The sequence below is a fragment of the Rattus rattus genome, chromosome 13, assembly GCF_011064425.1.
Source record: "Rattus rattus isolate New Zealand chromosome 13, Rrattus_CSIRO_v1, whole genome shotgun sequence".
In the NCBI taxonomy this organism is placed as follows: domain Eukaryota; kingdom Metazoa; phylum Chordata; class Mammalia; order Rodentia; family Muridae; genus Rattus; species Rattus rattus.
Genome location: NC_046166.1, coordinates 53,525,288 through 53,539,584, shown reverse-complemented (window position 1 = coordinate 53,539,584; position 14,297 = coordinate 53,525,288). Strand labels below are relative to the sequence as shown.

General features: G+C 45.3%; 1 pseudogene; it reads left to right on the top strand.

Moving 5' to 3' along the window:
• Positions 1-7,593: 7,593 nt before the first annotated feature.
• LOC116914736 lies at positions 7,594-7,988 on the top strand (annotated as a pseudogene).
• Positions 7,989-14,297: the final 6,309 nt, after the last annotated feature.

Below are 14,297 nucleotides of genomic sequence, written 5' to 3'. Positions count from 1 at the left end.
CAAATCCTATGTAAAGAAAAACAATCAAGCAAAACAACAACAACAGCAATAACAATACTTCAACTCTTTGGTCCCCGAGGAGACAGTTGGAAGTATATTCTGCATAGTTTCACAGAAAGAAGCACCAAAGGTATAAAGAGCATTACCCATAGCTGCAATCTATATAGTGATCATTTATGAACTTTTTTATTTCCTGTAATTCCTTTAGCATGTTTTTGAGGATAATCTTTTAACAAACTGTATGCCCCCCAAATCTTTGTTATTACTAATATACATGTATGTATGTACGTACTTATGTATGTATATATGTATGTATGTATGTATGTATGTATGTATGTATCTATTGCGTAGGTATGAGTATGTGGTTCATATCAGCCTCAAACTACTTGTGAACTTTTTAAGAGGCCCCCAGGCCTTAGCACAACCGACTCCATGATGGGAACACCGATCAAGTGGTAAAACTCAGCACACAGAGAGCTCCACCTGCCAAGACAGAAACGAAGGCCTAATCCATCAAAGTCCACAGTTCTGGAAAAGGCTCTGAAAGTACTGACCTTGCTGTTGGCTTCTGTAGTTCTGCTTATGGCTAACAGTTCTCCCTAACTGAGGCGTATCAACCCAGGATGTGGTTTTGTGCTTAAAACTCACCCAGAGGAAAGCTCGAGTGTACTAGGATCTCAAGCACCCAGAATGGTCGCCAGGTGGCTGATAAAGACGTTCTTTGGGCTTAAACAAGTGTCCGAATAGTCTTCTCTGGTGAATACCTCACAACACTTCCGGAGATTCCAGAGATTCCACCAAGATCTCCAGAGACAAAACCTTGAGACATCGCGGGTCCCAGAGCCCTTCAGAGTGGGAAATAGTTAGGTTGGTGGTCAGGGGGCTTCTAGGGAATTCACAGCCTGAGATACTCCAAGGTCCCAGGACTCACTTTGATCAATCATTGCTTAACATTTCAGAGAAGTCTGACATCCACCCCAAAAGGGAACAAACTAGAAAATCTCCTGGTCTGTCTCCTCTAAAAGTTAAGTCTCCATAAGATGTCTTCTATTTAGGATACAAAAAGAATTCTAATCTTGGCTGCTAATCCAGGGTTCAGGATCCTTGTGAGACCTCACTGAACTCCCCAGGTCTACTGAGGTGTATGAAGGTGTGGTGGCCAACCCTGGATGTCTTTGTTATTGGTGTGTGTGTGTGTGTGTGTGTGTGTGTGTGTGTGTGTGTGTGCGCGCACACACACACGTGCACGCGCTTCTGTCACTTGGTTGGAGAAACAGTTCTAAAATAAAAGGGACCATGAGCTGTCCTGGGACCATAGCCACCCACTGCTGCCCCTGGAATGACTTTGCAGAGGCTCACAGTGGTCCTGCTGTGCTGCGTCCCACTTCCAGCATTGACTGTTGTTGCTGTTGCTATGACGATGCCAGCATCTATAGTAAGCATCAGCTGCCATGGCCCAAAGAAGAGTTTTACAGAATGAGACCAGATATGATGTGTGTTCCTCAAACAGAAAAACTCCAGACCTTCTGTGAAATCAATTGGCCCTCTTTTGGAGTTGGGTGTCTGAAACACGAAACCCCAGCCAACCTCACCAGTCCCCGTCCCCATGTCTCCCGGCCTCGACACACACATTGTATTGAGCAGTGGCTTTCACCCTCATATCCCCAGGTTAGATCCATGTTCTCTTGTTGCAGACCCAAATCCTTTTGGCCCTGCCAGGTCACACAAAGAAACCCCAAAACTTCTACCTGGTATTAACCTAGGCATTTCACTGGAAGAAAGACTACACACAGACAGTTGGTGGGTATTTGTTACAGCCCTTGTCGATGGAACACTCGACAGGACGGAGAGGTACCTTACTGTGGTCCCTAACTAAGCTGTGCACCACAAAAGCCTCTGCACTACAAGAAACGTCAAAGCGGCGGCAGGCCCCTCCTTCCCGCGGCGGCAGGCCCCTCCTTCCTGCAGCGACAGACCAGGTGCAGAAAAAAGTCCCACAGGAGCTGTACGAAGTGGTGGCTCCTGTCAAAAGATGGCACCAGGACATCTCCTCAGCTGTCCCAGGAGCTGTCCACGGTGGTGAGTCACCTTTCCCACTTCGACTCCACAAGAGTTATTTGTCCACAGTGGTGACATCTTCTTTCCGCCTCAGCCCACAGCCTTGGTGAAACACCACTGCAGGAGCTGTCCCACAAGAGCTGTCCACTGTAGCAGCTCCTCCTCTCCAGCCTCCCCTCCCAACCCCCAGCAGCCCCATAGCGATGGCGCCTCAGTAAAAGCTGGCTGCAGCTGGAAAGGACTTCCTACCCTAACCCATGGGCCTGACTCAGGGAAAGGGGGTTTAAAAAAAAAAAAGAAGCTACCAATCCCTAAGCAGGAAAACCCACCAATCCCTGAGCTCCTCGAGCTCAGGACTAGAAATCCCACCCATCCTCAATCTGAAAATCTCTGCCCTTGAAAATCTCCCTCAGAAATCCTATATAAGCCCTGTCCTTTGTCCAATTCCCCTCTTGGGAGTGATTTGTCCCTCTACATACCTTGAACAATCCAATCTCTTTCATAAGATTTTTCTACCTGATATGACAATCATTGAAGAAGCCAAGGAAAAAATGAAACAATGAAGAAAAAGAGCAGGGCAGAGGCTTCCAAGCTCCTCAGCTCAGCGGGGGTACTCTCTCCTGGAAGCTGAGGAGACTCCCCTGAGAGCACTTACACTTGCCTCAAAGAGAAAGGAAATCAAAACGGGGGATCTCCAGAGGCCCAAAGGAACAGGACAGCTACCGTACAGCAGCCCTAAAACCAGTTGGGCCTCTCCAAATCTTGTTTACCTGACTGAACCTGAATTAATGTAGAGCCCAGCCTTACACACACACACACACACACATACACACACACACACACACACACACACACACACACACACACACACACACACACGGACAAAAACGAAAAGATGCCAAACAGGTGACAAATGGGTGATGGTCTCGCCAGGTGAGAGACTCGCACTTCTTGTTATCAGAAGACAGGTGGTCTCCAAGCTCCACCAGGCCACACATCAGGAGGCAACTAAAACTGCTGAGTTACTCAAGCCCAACAAATATTCCTAGATTTGAGTTATCCCTTTCCCTGGGGTCCAACAATGGTCCGGCCCTCATGGCCATAGTTTCTGTAAATTTGACCAAGGTTCTAAATGTTGATTAAAAAACTCCATTACACCTAAAGACCACAGAGCACCAAAAAAAGATTAAATGAATAAATAAACGTTTAAAATATGTCCTTGGAAGCATTGAAAATTGGGCAAACCTTTACCTTTTACCCTTCTAAGGGCTTCATATCAGGAACTACTTGTAGGGAGAAATTTGGTTTCTTTAAAACCATAGAGATGTTCTAAGAACGTGTTTTTGTTTTAATCCCAGGTGTGGGGGTATGGGACTCCTTTAGATTGCCCTTAGTAGCAGGCTGTGATTTGCCTCCTGCTCTGGCAAGAACATGATTTTGCCAGCTGCAGATAATTTCTGTGTAAGATGCTTAGAATGCTGAGGGCTCTTGAGAGGGTATAAAAATGCCAGAGCTCTGAGAGGGGTGGCCTGGTTGCTGGTTGCTGGAAATATCCTTGGCCCAGGGAACTAGTAGTCTACCAAGATCAACGCCCCCTTCCCCCTCTAGTCTTCTTTCTCGCCTACCACGTGTTGAGCGGTTGGAAGGGATTGAGTGGAGAAGGGTAGTAAGGAAAGAAACCCATAAAGTAGTCAAAAGTCCACTTACAACTTCTATCCATTCCTTCCTCAAGTCCTTCCAGACCCTGCAACTAATAAGACCATTCATTAGACAGTTAGCCCTTGCCTGTGTCCGAGCCTCCCAAGTTCCAGCCTGGAGACCTTGGGTGGGTAAACAGAGTCTCAACCCAAGACAGGATGGTCGCTGATGTCACCCTGTGGGTCCATCACACCCAGCTGAAGAAGGCCAGAGATGATGATAGATAGATCACCACCATGCCTGCTGACCCCCTAAAGATTGGACATGTTAGTTTGTCTTTTCTTTTGTCTCCCCCTGAGAGCAGCCACACCCTCCCATAAGCTAGAATTAAAATGAGCAGAACTCATAGCCAATCTATCCGCTGGGACCCAAACCACCTTCCAGGTAGAGCTCTGTAAAATATGACGCTTCTGGGGAGTGGATGGTTCACTCGGTCTCTGGGAGGGGCACACCCCTGGGGCTGTGGGTCCATCAGTAAAAAGGAAGGGCTCTGGCTTATCCAGTACAATGCTCACCTGGCTGATGCCCATCCCGACACTCCAAACAGCAAGAAGCCAAGCAAATATCATTGTGCCCAGTGAGGTTACAAAACCAAGGCATCTGAAGAGCATACCGATCTCTTTATAGTACCTATCTGTGGCCGTAGACAATGCAACCCAATATCCATAAAGGCTAGGGTCTGCCAGGAAGCCGAAGATCACTTTTGGGAAGCCATTAGAACCTGAGGAGTGGGGTTACACCTACATGATCCGGATCCAGGTAGCAAATTCACTATCTGAAAGAAACCTGCTGGGGTTGGGGATTTAGCTCAGTGGTAGAGCGCTTGCCTAGGAAGCGCAAGGCCCTGGGTTCGGTCTCCAGCTCCGAAAAAATGAACCAAAAAAAAAAAAAAAAAAAAAAAGAAACCTGCCCCATTGGCCCAATCCAACTCATCTGGGTACCCCTGGAACACAAGCCTCTTAAGATGTTAAGCTGCAAAGCTCCAATTTTCCTAGGAATTCCTTCAGGCACCTCAAGAAAAAGGGTCCAGGCTGCAACAGAAGCCAGCCCATCATGTTCGGGATGCTTAAAAGAATGTATCATTTCCATAACAATTCTCAACCGGACATAGGTCAGGACCACTGACTGTGCCTAGACCCCCCCCCCCAGTTAAGGGTGTCAGGATTGGAGAAATAAACTCCACCTCCATCCCGAATAGCTGTAAATGGGACCAATCTAAGCTCACAGTTGGGAGACCTCCAAAGTGAGGGTGCCTGTTTAATGTCCCCCAAGATGCCCCCTTGATATGCAGGTTCTTGTTGCCTTACATAGCAGACTAATTTTAGAAATGACAATAAAAAGTATTTCCAGGCTCCAGAGTCTCCCTGGCTTGCTTGCACTAACAGCTTGACCAAGTGTGCATTTCTGAATTGCTTACATGGAAGGAGAACCCACTCTTTTGCATCTCTGTGCCTGTTTGTCACAGATGCTCATCTTTTATAATGGAGAGGAGGGCAGGGCCCACCTAAATCTAGGCTCTGGGCTTCCCCTTGCATAATGAGCCATCCCCAATCTCACTCCCCGACTGATGGGGCAGGTGTCATGGGATTCACTGCAGGTGGAACTTCAGACCTAGTTATGGGAGATTAAAACTTTAAGGCACGCTACGTTCAAGCAGACATAGACCCGGGCCATCTAGAATCCCAGTTAGATTCTTTAGCCTAGGTTGTTCTTCAGAACTGAAAAGCGATTGGACCACCTCTTTATGAGACAAAGATGTCTCTGTATGGCACTGGGAGAAACTTGTTGCTTCCAGGCCAGTCAGTCAGGGATAATCAGTTGACCACGGTCAAAAATAACCTTTAACAAAAATGTCAAGGATCTAACAACTAATACCAAACTTTGTTCTCCTGGTGCCCCAGGTTAACTTACAGTCGTGTCTAGGCCATTAATCTTTGATGAGTCCACAATTTGACAAATACCCATAGAACCAGTAGGGAATATAACAGACACCCAGGCCTTAAAGGCCTCCAGATCTTAGCACAACTGCCATAATGGAAGGACCATTCAGGCTGTAAAACATTGTATAGACCGCAGGACCTCACAGAAGGAAAACAAAGACCTAACCCATCAAAGACCATAGTTCTGGGAAAGTCCCTAAATATACAAACCTTGCTTTTTAGCTCCTGTAGTCCAGCTTCCCACTGAATACTCTTGCTAATTGAAGTATGTCAACCCAGGATGTGGCTTTGTGTTTAAAAACCCACCCTGAGAAAGGCTTGAGACTACACTGGGATCCCGAACACCCGGTGTAGTCACCAGCCAGCTAATAAAGACTTTCTATTGGCTTAAGCCAGACTCTACATAGTCTTTTCCAATGGATAACCCCACAACACTTTTAACTGCCAGATAGCTGAGGGCGTAGGCTCACACTACTGCCCTTACTCTAAATCCTTATTTTAAAGTTGGCTACTGGGAGTTCAGAAGCTAAAAGTTGCTGTTCATCATGGTTTGAAGCTGAGAGCCTTTCTGTCAGTGTTGCCCTGATCTTCTAATTCTTTAGGGGCTGTGACTCCAGAACTCTAAAGTTAATAGAAATATAACTTGAAATCCCATGACATAAATTTGGTTATCCATCATTCAGGTTGACCAAAACCTGAATACGAATCAGAGTCTGTTGGTTATAAAGCCAAAGAGAGGTGTTAATTTACTTAAAATTCTCAGGTATCTGAGTGCCAATCTGTATTGAACCAATCATAAGTCATTTCCAAGAGAGTTGCGTTAATGCCACTGTTAATCCCTCCATAGGTTCAACCAATTCTCACCCAAATCACTTAGCTCCCTGGCCCCTCACAAGGCTGTTGGGAGGATTAATGAGTTAGTGCTGGAGAAGTACATTTGTGCCTTAGATGGATGTCGCTATATAAATGCAAATTCTTACATTATAGCTGGGTTACACGCAAAAATGCAAAGACGTTTAGACCCTCGATTCATAATACGGAGAGGTAATTCTAATTTGAAGATAGATAGCTTCCTCAATCTTCTGTCTGAGAGAAAAGGCACTCACGGTAAAGAGCGAGCAAGCAAGGCAGCCCTGCCCTGAGGAGTCCTCTCCTGGCATTTCTCCCTGGCTCCCAATTGTTCCCTGGCTATGTGTGTGCCCTCTCCTGATGTCATCCCTGCATTTCCTCTGCACTGCCGGCTCAAGCAAGCGCCATGTGAGCACACAGAAGCAAGAAGCCGTCTTTGAAATGAAGAGCCCTCCTTAAATTCCAAACCTGTCAGTTAATCAGCTGGCCCTTTGAGCTGGTTAATTTATCAGCTTGATTCAACTGATGCACACGTGGGTGGGAGAGTAGTAAGGCACACTTGTGAGTATATCTGTGAGGATGTTTCTAGAGACAATAGAATCACAAGGGCTCCAACCTAATGGATGATGGTTTGATCAAATGATGAATTAAAATGGGAATCAATTCTTGGGAAGTAAGACTTCCGGTCTGGTTAGGGGAAGCAAGTCACTGGGGGAACGTTCTTGCAGCGGGAGGGCTACCTTCCCCGGCACTTCCTGTGGCGGCTCTCTACATCCTGTCTGCCAAGAGGTAAGCAGCTGGGCTGATAACACTGCCCCCATTAGCATGATCCTCTGCACAACTGCATGGGGCCAAAAGGACGGTGAGCTAAGACCTCCGAAGCCCTGAACTGAAACAATTGTCCCCCTCCATTTGTTCTCGCCAGCGTTTCGATCAAGCCACTATGAGCCAAGGCTCCTGACGAGAACAACTCTTTCTACCACACATTCTGCCAGAACAGTGAGCTGATTAGAACTTCAGTGATGCCACTCTCTTTCTGCCATCTTCTCTCGCCGTCACCATGATGTGAATGAATGTTCTGGCAGATGCTCTCAAGGGCATCAACAACGCTGAGAAGAGAGGCAAACGCCAGGTCCTCATCAGGCCGTGTTCCAAAGTCATCGTTTAGTTCTTAATTGTGATGATGAAGCAGGAATACAGTGATGAGTTCGAGATCATTGATGATCACAGAGCAGGGAAGATTATTGTGAACCTCACAGGAAGGTTGAACAAGTGTAGAGTTATAAGCCCTAGATTTGATGTTCAACTCAGAGAAATGGCAGGACAATTTGCTCCCATCACGGCAGTTTGGTTTCATTGTGCTGACAACCTCGGCTGACATCATCCCATGAAGAGACAAGATGAAAACATACAGGAGGGAAAAGCTTGGGATTATTTTTTTAAATGTAAAGCACAAATAAAAAGCCTCTGTGAACTGTGAAAAGAAAAAAAAAAGAACTTCAGTGATGTGGTTAAATGTGACAAGCCCACTGCTGGTCTATCTTAGGCATTTGTAGCTTCTTCATGTTGCCATCTTGTCCCCAGCCTAACATGTTTGCAATAGAAGGTCCCCTAGTTTAAAGAATTAAGCATGCTGTTGATCCCATAAGGAGCCTACCACAGAGGATTCCTTGCTTTGTTTGTTGTTTGTCTTTTGGGAAGGTGTCTCACTATGTAGCCCTACTTGCCTCAAACTCCTGACTAATCCCTTGGAAGCATGACTGGGGAGCAGTGGTCCAAGAGAAGAGGAATGGCTCCCCTATCTGATCTCCTCTCTTCCAGAGATGTGGGTAAACCTTTCTGGTCTGTTTAACAATGCTCACCTAACCTGCTCCTAGCCAGAACATCAGTCTTTCCATCTCTCTAGTGTCTGATGCAAAAAGACACTCTTATCTACCCTCACAGGGTGAAACAAGACCTTTAATTCTCTATTTTACAAATGTTCAGTATTTCCCATATCTTTAAGGGAAATAAAAGATAGCATCTTCCGTATACCCATTTCCCCTTCCTTTTTTCTGCATTCATCACTTGATGGACATGTGGGTGCTTCCGTTTCCTGGCTATCATGAGTAGAGCAACAGTGATTGTGGATGAGCAAGTGTCTCTGTAGTAGTGTAGACAGCCCTTTAGGACTGAGAGCAGTTATACCTGAATCACGGTAGATCCATGTCTAGCTTTCTGGGGAAACTCTACACCGATTTCTACAATGCTTGTACTAGTGTGCACTCCCACCAGCCTTGAATAAGCCAAAGAAGAAAGAAAACCAACTGAGAATTACCCATTGAAAGAGAAGTCAACAAGTTATATATATATATATATATATATATATATATATATATATATATATATAATATCATACTTCAAGGAGAAGGGCAAACTGTAATAAAAAATAGACAAAACATCAAGTTAAATAAAGAAAGTTAGATGAACATCACCTTTATCAGGAAGGGTGTTTCATAGAGAACTAAGTAATCAATATACTCAAGAAAATGTGACTGAAGCATTATACATCTATTTTCTACTGACTTTCAAGTAAAAAGGAGGAAAGGCTGTGGGTGAAGCTCAGAGGGAACTTGCCTGGCATGCACAAAACCTTGAGCTGGATTCCCAGCACTCGGTAAAGTGTGTCAGTGATGACGTAGGTTCACATGGGCACTGGAAAGGTAAATGGAGGCAGGAAGATTAGAAGTTCAAGGTCATTTGGGCCACATAGAGAGTGAATCAAGTCTGAAATCATGAGATCCTTCCTCAAAAATAATCTTTTAGTATAAAGGAACAATGGCAAACTATTATTTTAAATTCTTTTTTATTCATTTTTATTTATGTAAGTACACTGTAGCTGTCTTCAGACACACCAGAAGAGGGCACTAGACCCCATTACAGATGGTTGTGAGCCACCTTGTGGTTGCTGGGAATTGAATTCAGGACCTCGGGAAGAGCAGCCAGTGATCTTAACCACTGAGCCATCTCTCCAGCCCAGCAAACTATTATTAAAACACAGAAATTTGTCTGAGGTTGTATTAGTTACTTTTCAGTTGCTGGGACAAAACATGACTAAACCAACTTATAAAATAAAGCGTTTTATTGGGCTTACAGTTTCAGAGCATTAGAGTCCAAGCAGCAACGGCATGTGAGCTGAGAGCTCACACCTTGTTCTGCAAGCAAGAAGGCAGGGAGAATGCTGGGAATTGTATGGGCTTTTGAAACCTCAAAGCCCATCCCCAGTGATACGCCTCCTCCTACAAGGCCACACCCCCTAATCCTTCCTAAACAGTTTCACTGACTGGAAACCAGGCATTCAAATATAGGAGCCAATGGGAGCCATACTCATTGAAACCACAACAAGGGATTGTTTTTGTTTTGTTTTGTTTTGTTTGCATGGTGCTTGTATGGACACCTATTGCAGAATCTGTGAGATGACAATTTTCAAATCTCCAGAGAAACGAGAGCCATAGAATATGTTAGTCTTGCTGCTCTGTTTGTAGCTTGGATCTTAAATGCTTTGCCACCAAAGACCACGTGTTAAAGGCTTGGCTGCCAGGTTAAACTACTGGGAGGTGGGGAAACCAAACACATAGAGTCTTATGAGACTAAATAGGTTACTAGGAGAAAGTTCTTGATAGGGGATTGTCAGAACACAGTCCAAGAATGGGGTGCTGTGAGAATTGTGAGAGCATGTGAGAAAACTCCAAGACGAGAGTCTTGTGACCTCAGTTTCTTCAAAACACAGAATTGTCCTTGGGACGTGTTTCTGTGCTCCTCCCAGGTATATCGGATAGGAGTTTACTTCAGCCCTTAGTCATCCACCTCCTCAGAAAAGCCCTTAGTCATCCACCTCCTCAGAAAAGCATCTTTTTGCCATGTGTGGCTTGCCCATGTGTGGCTTGCCCATGTGTGGCTTCCCCATGCGATTGAACACTTTCTCAGGCAACTCTTCTTCCCCCTCAGAGGATAAACTGTCCCATGTTCTGAATGAAGTTGGCGACTGCATGCAACTTTATTCTGTCGCTTTATTGGACCACATTCTCCTAGGTTCACCCCACCACTAGAGCAGTAAATGGAGATATTTGGACGGTGGCCTCTTCTGTCTGTGCACGATGGCCACCATGAGGTGAGCAGCTTTTCTCCACCACAGGCTTCAACCCAAACATAAAAATAAGAAACCCATCCATGTTCGGCTTTCCTCCTTGCAAGGGACATTTGGTGAGGTGATGAGTAAGAGCTGGATGATTGCCAATCATGAGGTACCTGTTCTGCTTAAATCTGTGCCAAGAAGTAAAGTTTTTTGCAGGAGCACACACCTCGAGTTTGTGTCAGTCTGTCACGCTGAATCCATTCTCTACCTGAAATCCAAACCTTGGTCCCTCTGCTGATGCACTCCCCTGGGTGGTCTATGGCACCCAACTCCATAACATGCCCTTGCCATTTTATTTACTTCCTCGTGTCAACTGTCACCTGCATGTAAATTATACCACCGGCTACATTAGAGAGCCCCAGGACAATGAGACAGAGCCTCGAAATCCAAGACTGTGACACTCAAGTTGGGAAGGTGGTACAAATTGCAATGTATTATGTAATGCATTAAGTGTTGTAGGAGGTAGAATACACAGGGAAAATTTTAACTGAAGAGTCTAAGAAGATATTTTCTTTTTAAGATTTATTTATTATATATAAGTACACTGTAGCTGTCTTCAAGCACACCAGAAGAGAGCATTGAATCCCATTACGGATGGTTGTGAGCCACCATGTGGTTTCTGGGAATTGAACTCAGGACCTCTGGAAGAGCAGTCAGTGCTCTTAACTGCTGAGCCAGCTCTCCAGCCCCTAAGAAGATATTTCTAAAGCAGGTACCATTGAGCTCCAGTCCCCTGCCCCAGCATCTGTAATGACAGCAAATACTATGGGTTGGCACTCATCACAAAAGGCCTTTGAGAACCGATGATAGTTTAAGCTGTAGCCTTCTCCCTCGCTGTAGTGCTTTGGCCGAGGAGAGACAATGTAAGATTCCTCATTCATCTCTGTGGAAAAAGATCAGAGGCTCCGGGATCTGCCGTCTCTGTTACCTTAGTTTTCCTCTGTATTCTCTTAAGAAGCTGCAGTGGATATAGCTTTTGAGCCCTTTTCTGTCTCTCTTTATACACACAGTAAAACTATCATATAGTACTCTATGCTTATGGGCCTCCTCCACTAATTTTTAAGCTTAAGAGCTGTTTACTGTTCATCAGTGTAAGCCTCTCCCCTAAAAACATCCTCCGCATATAACAATTTTACAGGACATACCTGCTCAATGAATGATGTCCTGTGGTTGACTTCGTGCCATCTTGAGATAGGGTATCTCTGTCTAACAGCCCTGGTTGTCTCGGAACTCACACTGTAGACCAGGCTAGCCTCAGACTCAAAGAAACCCATCTGCTTCTGCATCTTGAGTGCTAGGATTAAAGGTGTATACCACCACGTCCAGCTCAGAAGTTAGTTCTAATTTGGACAATTTCTAAAAGCTGGCCTTCGGTTTGGTTTTTAACTATGACTGTATGTGATCCCATCCGAAGTAGTTGTAAATAAGGCCTTAGGCTGGATGGCTATGCATCGAAGATCAATGTCCACTGTTCTATGTGCTTTGTGTTTCTGTAAATAAGCATTCATTTGCTATTCGTCTGCAGTGAAGCAAAGAGCAGAACTAGTCACCACATTCCTTTGTACGATTAGTATTGGAATACGGGCACCTTTATTCTGATGGCAAATAAAGGGGGATTACGCATGGGCCGAAGCAGCTCTCTGACATTGAGGAACACCAAACATCACACTATATACCTATATGCGCCTCTCTCTCTCTCTCTCTCTCTCTCACACACACACACACACACACACACACACACACACACACACACACACGCCTCCTTATCACCCTGATTCAACAGACCCAGTACAAAGGACTCCTGTTTGAACTCTGCTGTCATCATATCACTGCAGCCCACCCCTACCCTCCAGACCATCCTGCACCCACAGGTCCAACTATTCAGTTATTCGAGAACATGTCTTGGAATAGATACCAACTTGCACCCCTGTAGTAATTTTTCTGCTTGATGAGGATAGTTGGCACTGAGGAAGAGGGCATGTCCCTTCAGGTTCCACTTACCATTTAAAACTCATCTCCTAGGGTTGGGGATTTAGCTCAGTGGTAGAGCGCTTGCCCAGCAAGCACAAGGCCCTGGGTTCTGTCCCCAGCTCCGAAAAAAAAAAAAAAAAAAAAAAAAAAAAAACCTCATCTCCTTAGTTTTGGCTTGTGCCAGCTATCCCCTTCAAAACACTGCCAAGGACTACTAGTGTCGGGGTTGGGGATTTGGCTCAGTGGTAGAGCGCTTGCCTAGCAAGCTTAAGGTCCTGGGTTCGGTCCCCAGCTCCGAAAAAAAAAAAAAAAAAAAAAAAGTAAGGCAGGACTACTAGTGTCAACTAACCATACTTGTGAAAGGTAAAAGTTTTAAAGTTGCCCCCCTAGACACAAAGTTTAGTGCAGAAGGAAGAAAAAAAAAAAACTGGTTAGGCCCTGGAATTGTATGTTCCAGGAAGCTTCTCCTAGAACTATAGAACGGGTAATTACATCGGCTGGTTCGGCAACTCTCTCCCAGGAACTAGCTGACCATAAAGTTAGATTAAAATCTTAGAGAACAATCTTGAGAAGCAGGAAGCTTCTCTCAGGAACTGGAGGACCATAAAGTTAAACAATCTTGAGAAACAGGAAGTTCCTCCTTGTGATTTTTCACTGGTATTCTTGACATTTTCCAATGATGCCCTCCCTACCCCCTTGGGTTGTGGTTTCTTCCTTTAAATTCCCCTTCTCTTAGCTACTGGTCGTCGAACTCCACTGCCCCTGCGTGGGATACAAGTCTCGACCCCAGTGCACTGGTTCCTATCAATAAACCTTGTGTAAATTACAACAAGGATGGTCTTACGTGAGTTCTTGGGGGGTCGAGTCATCCTGAGACTTGAGTGAGGGTCTCCCCATTCCGGGGGGTCTTTCACTTGCAGAGAATCAAGACCTGAAAGTCTACCTCTGCCTGGAAGGTTGTCTTAGCCAGTGACTGATATGCTTGTGGGGTGTGTGTGTGTGTGTGTGTGTGTGTGTGTGTGTGTGTGTGTGTGTGACAAATCCATATTCCTTGTGATGTGTGGGTCTAACTTCAAGGTGACTTGCACTCCCAAGTTCCTGACAAGTACATGTTGAAGCTGACGCTTTGCCCTGAAGTCATGCAATGACTTCCTTTTGTAAGACTCTCAGAGAGAATCTTCCCTCAGGAGGGAGATCTTCGAGCCCAATGACCAGTCCGAGTCCACAGGCTGTAATCTGTAAGAGGATTTTTATTGATCAGGATACACAGGTATCTGTGGGTGTCCCAGTCAGTTCGGAAGACTGGCGCGCCTAGCAGAACCAGGGACGGGTTTATATAGGGCTTTGGGGAGCAGAAGCAGGGTTACAGAAGCAGATGCATGGTTACAGGGACGTGATTGGTGGAATAAATGAGGCATAAGTGTATGTTACCTAATTTGGCTATAATCATAACAGTGAGTTAGCAAAAAGTACATGGTGGTCAGGGCTTCTGGGAGGTCAGGGACTTCTTCTTTTTTCTGCCAGGTGGCCCATGGAGCAATGCCCATAATTTAGTCTGGTTCCTGTATTTTATTTTATTTTCTGAGCTATTTTGTCTAAATGTTGGG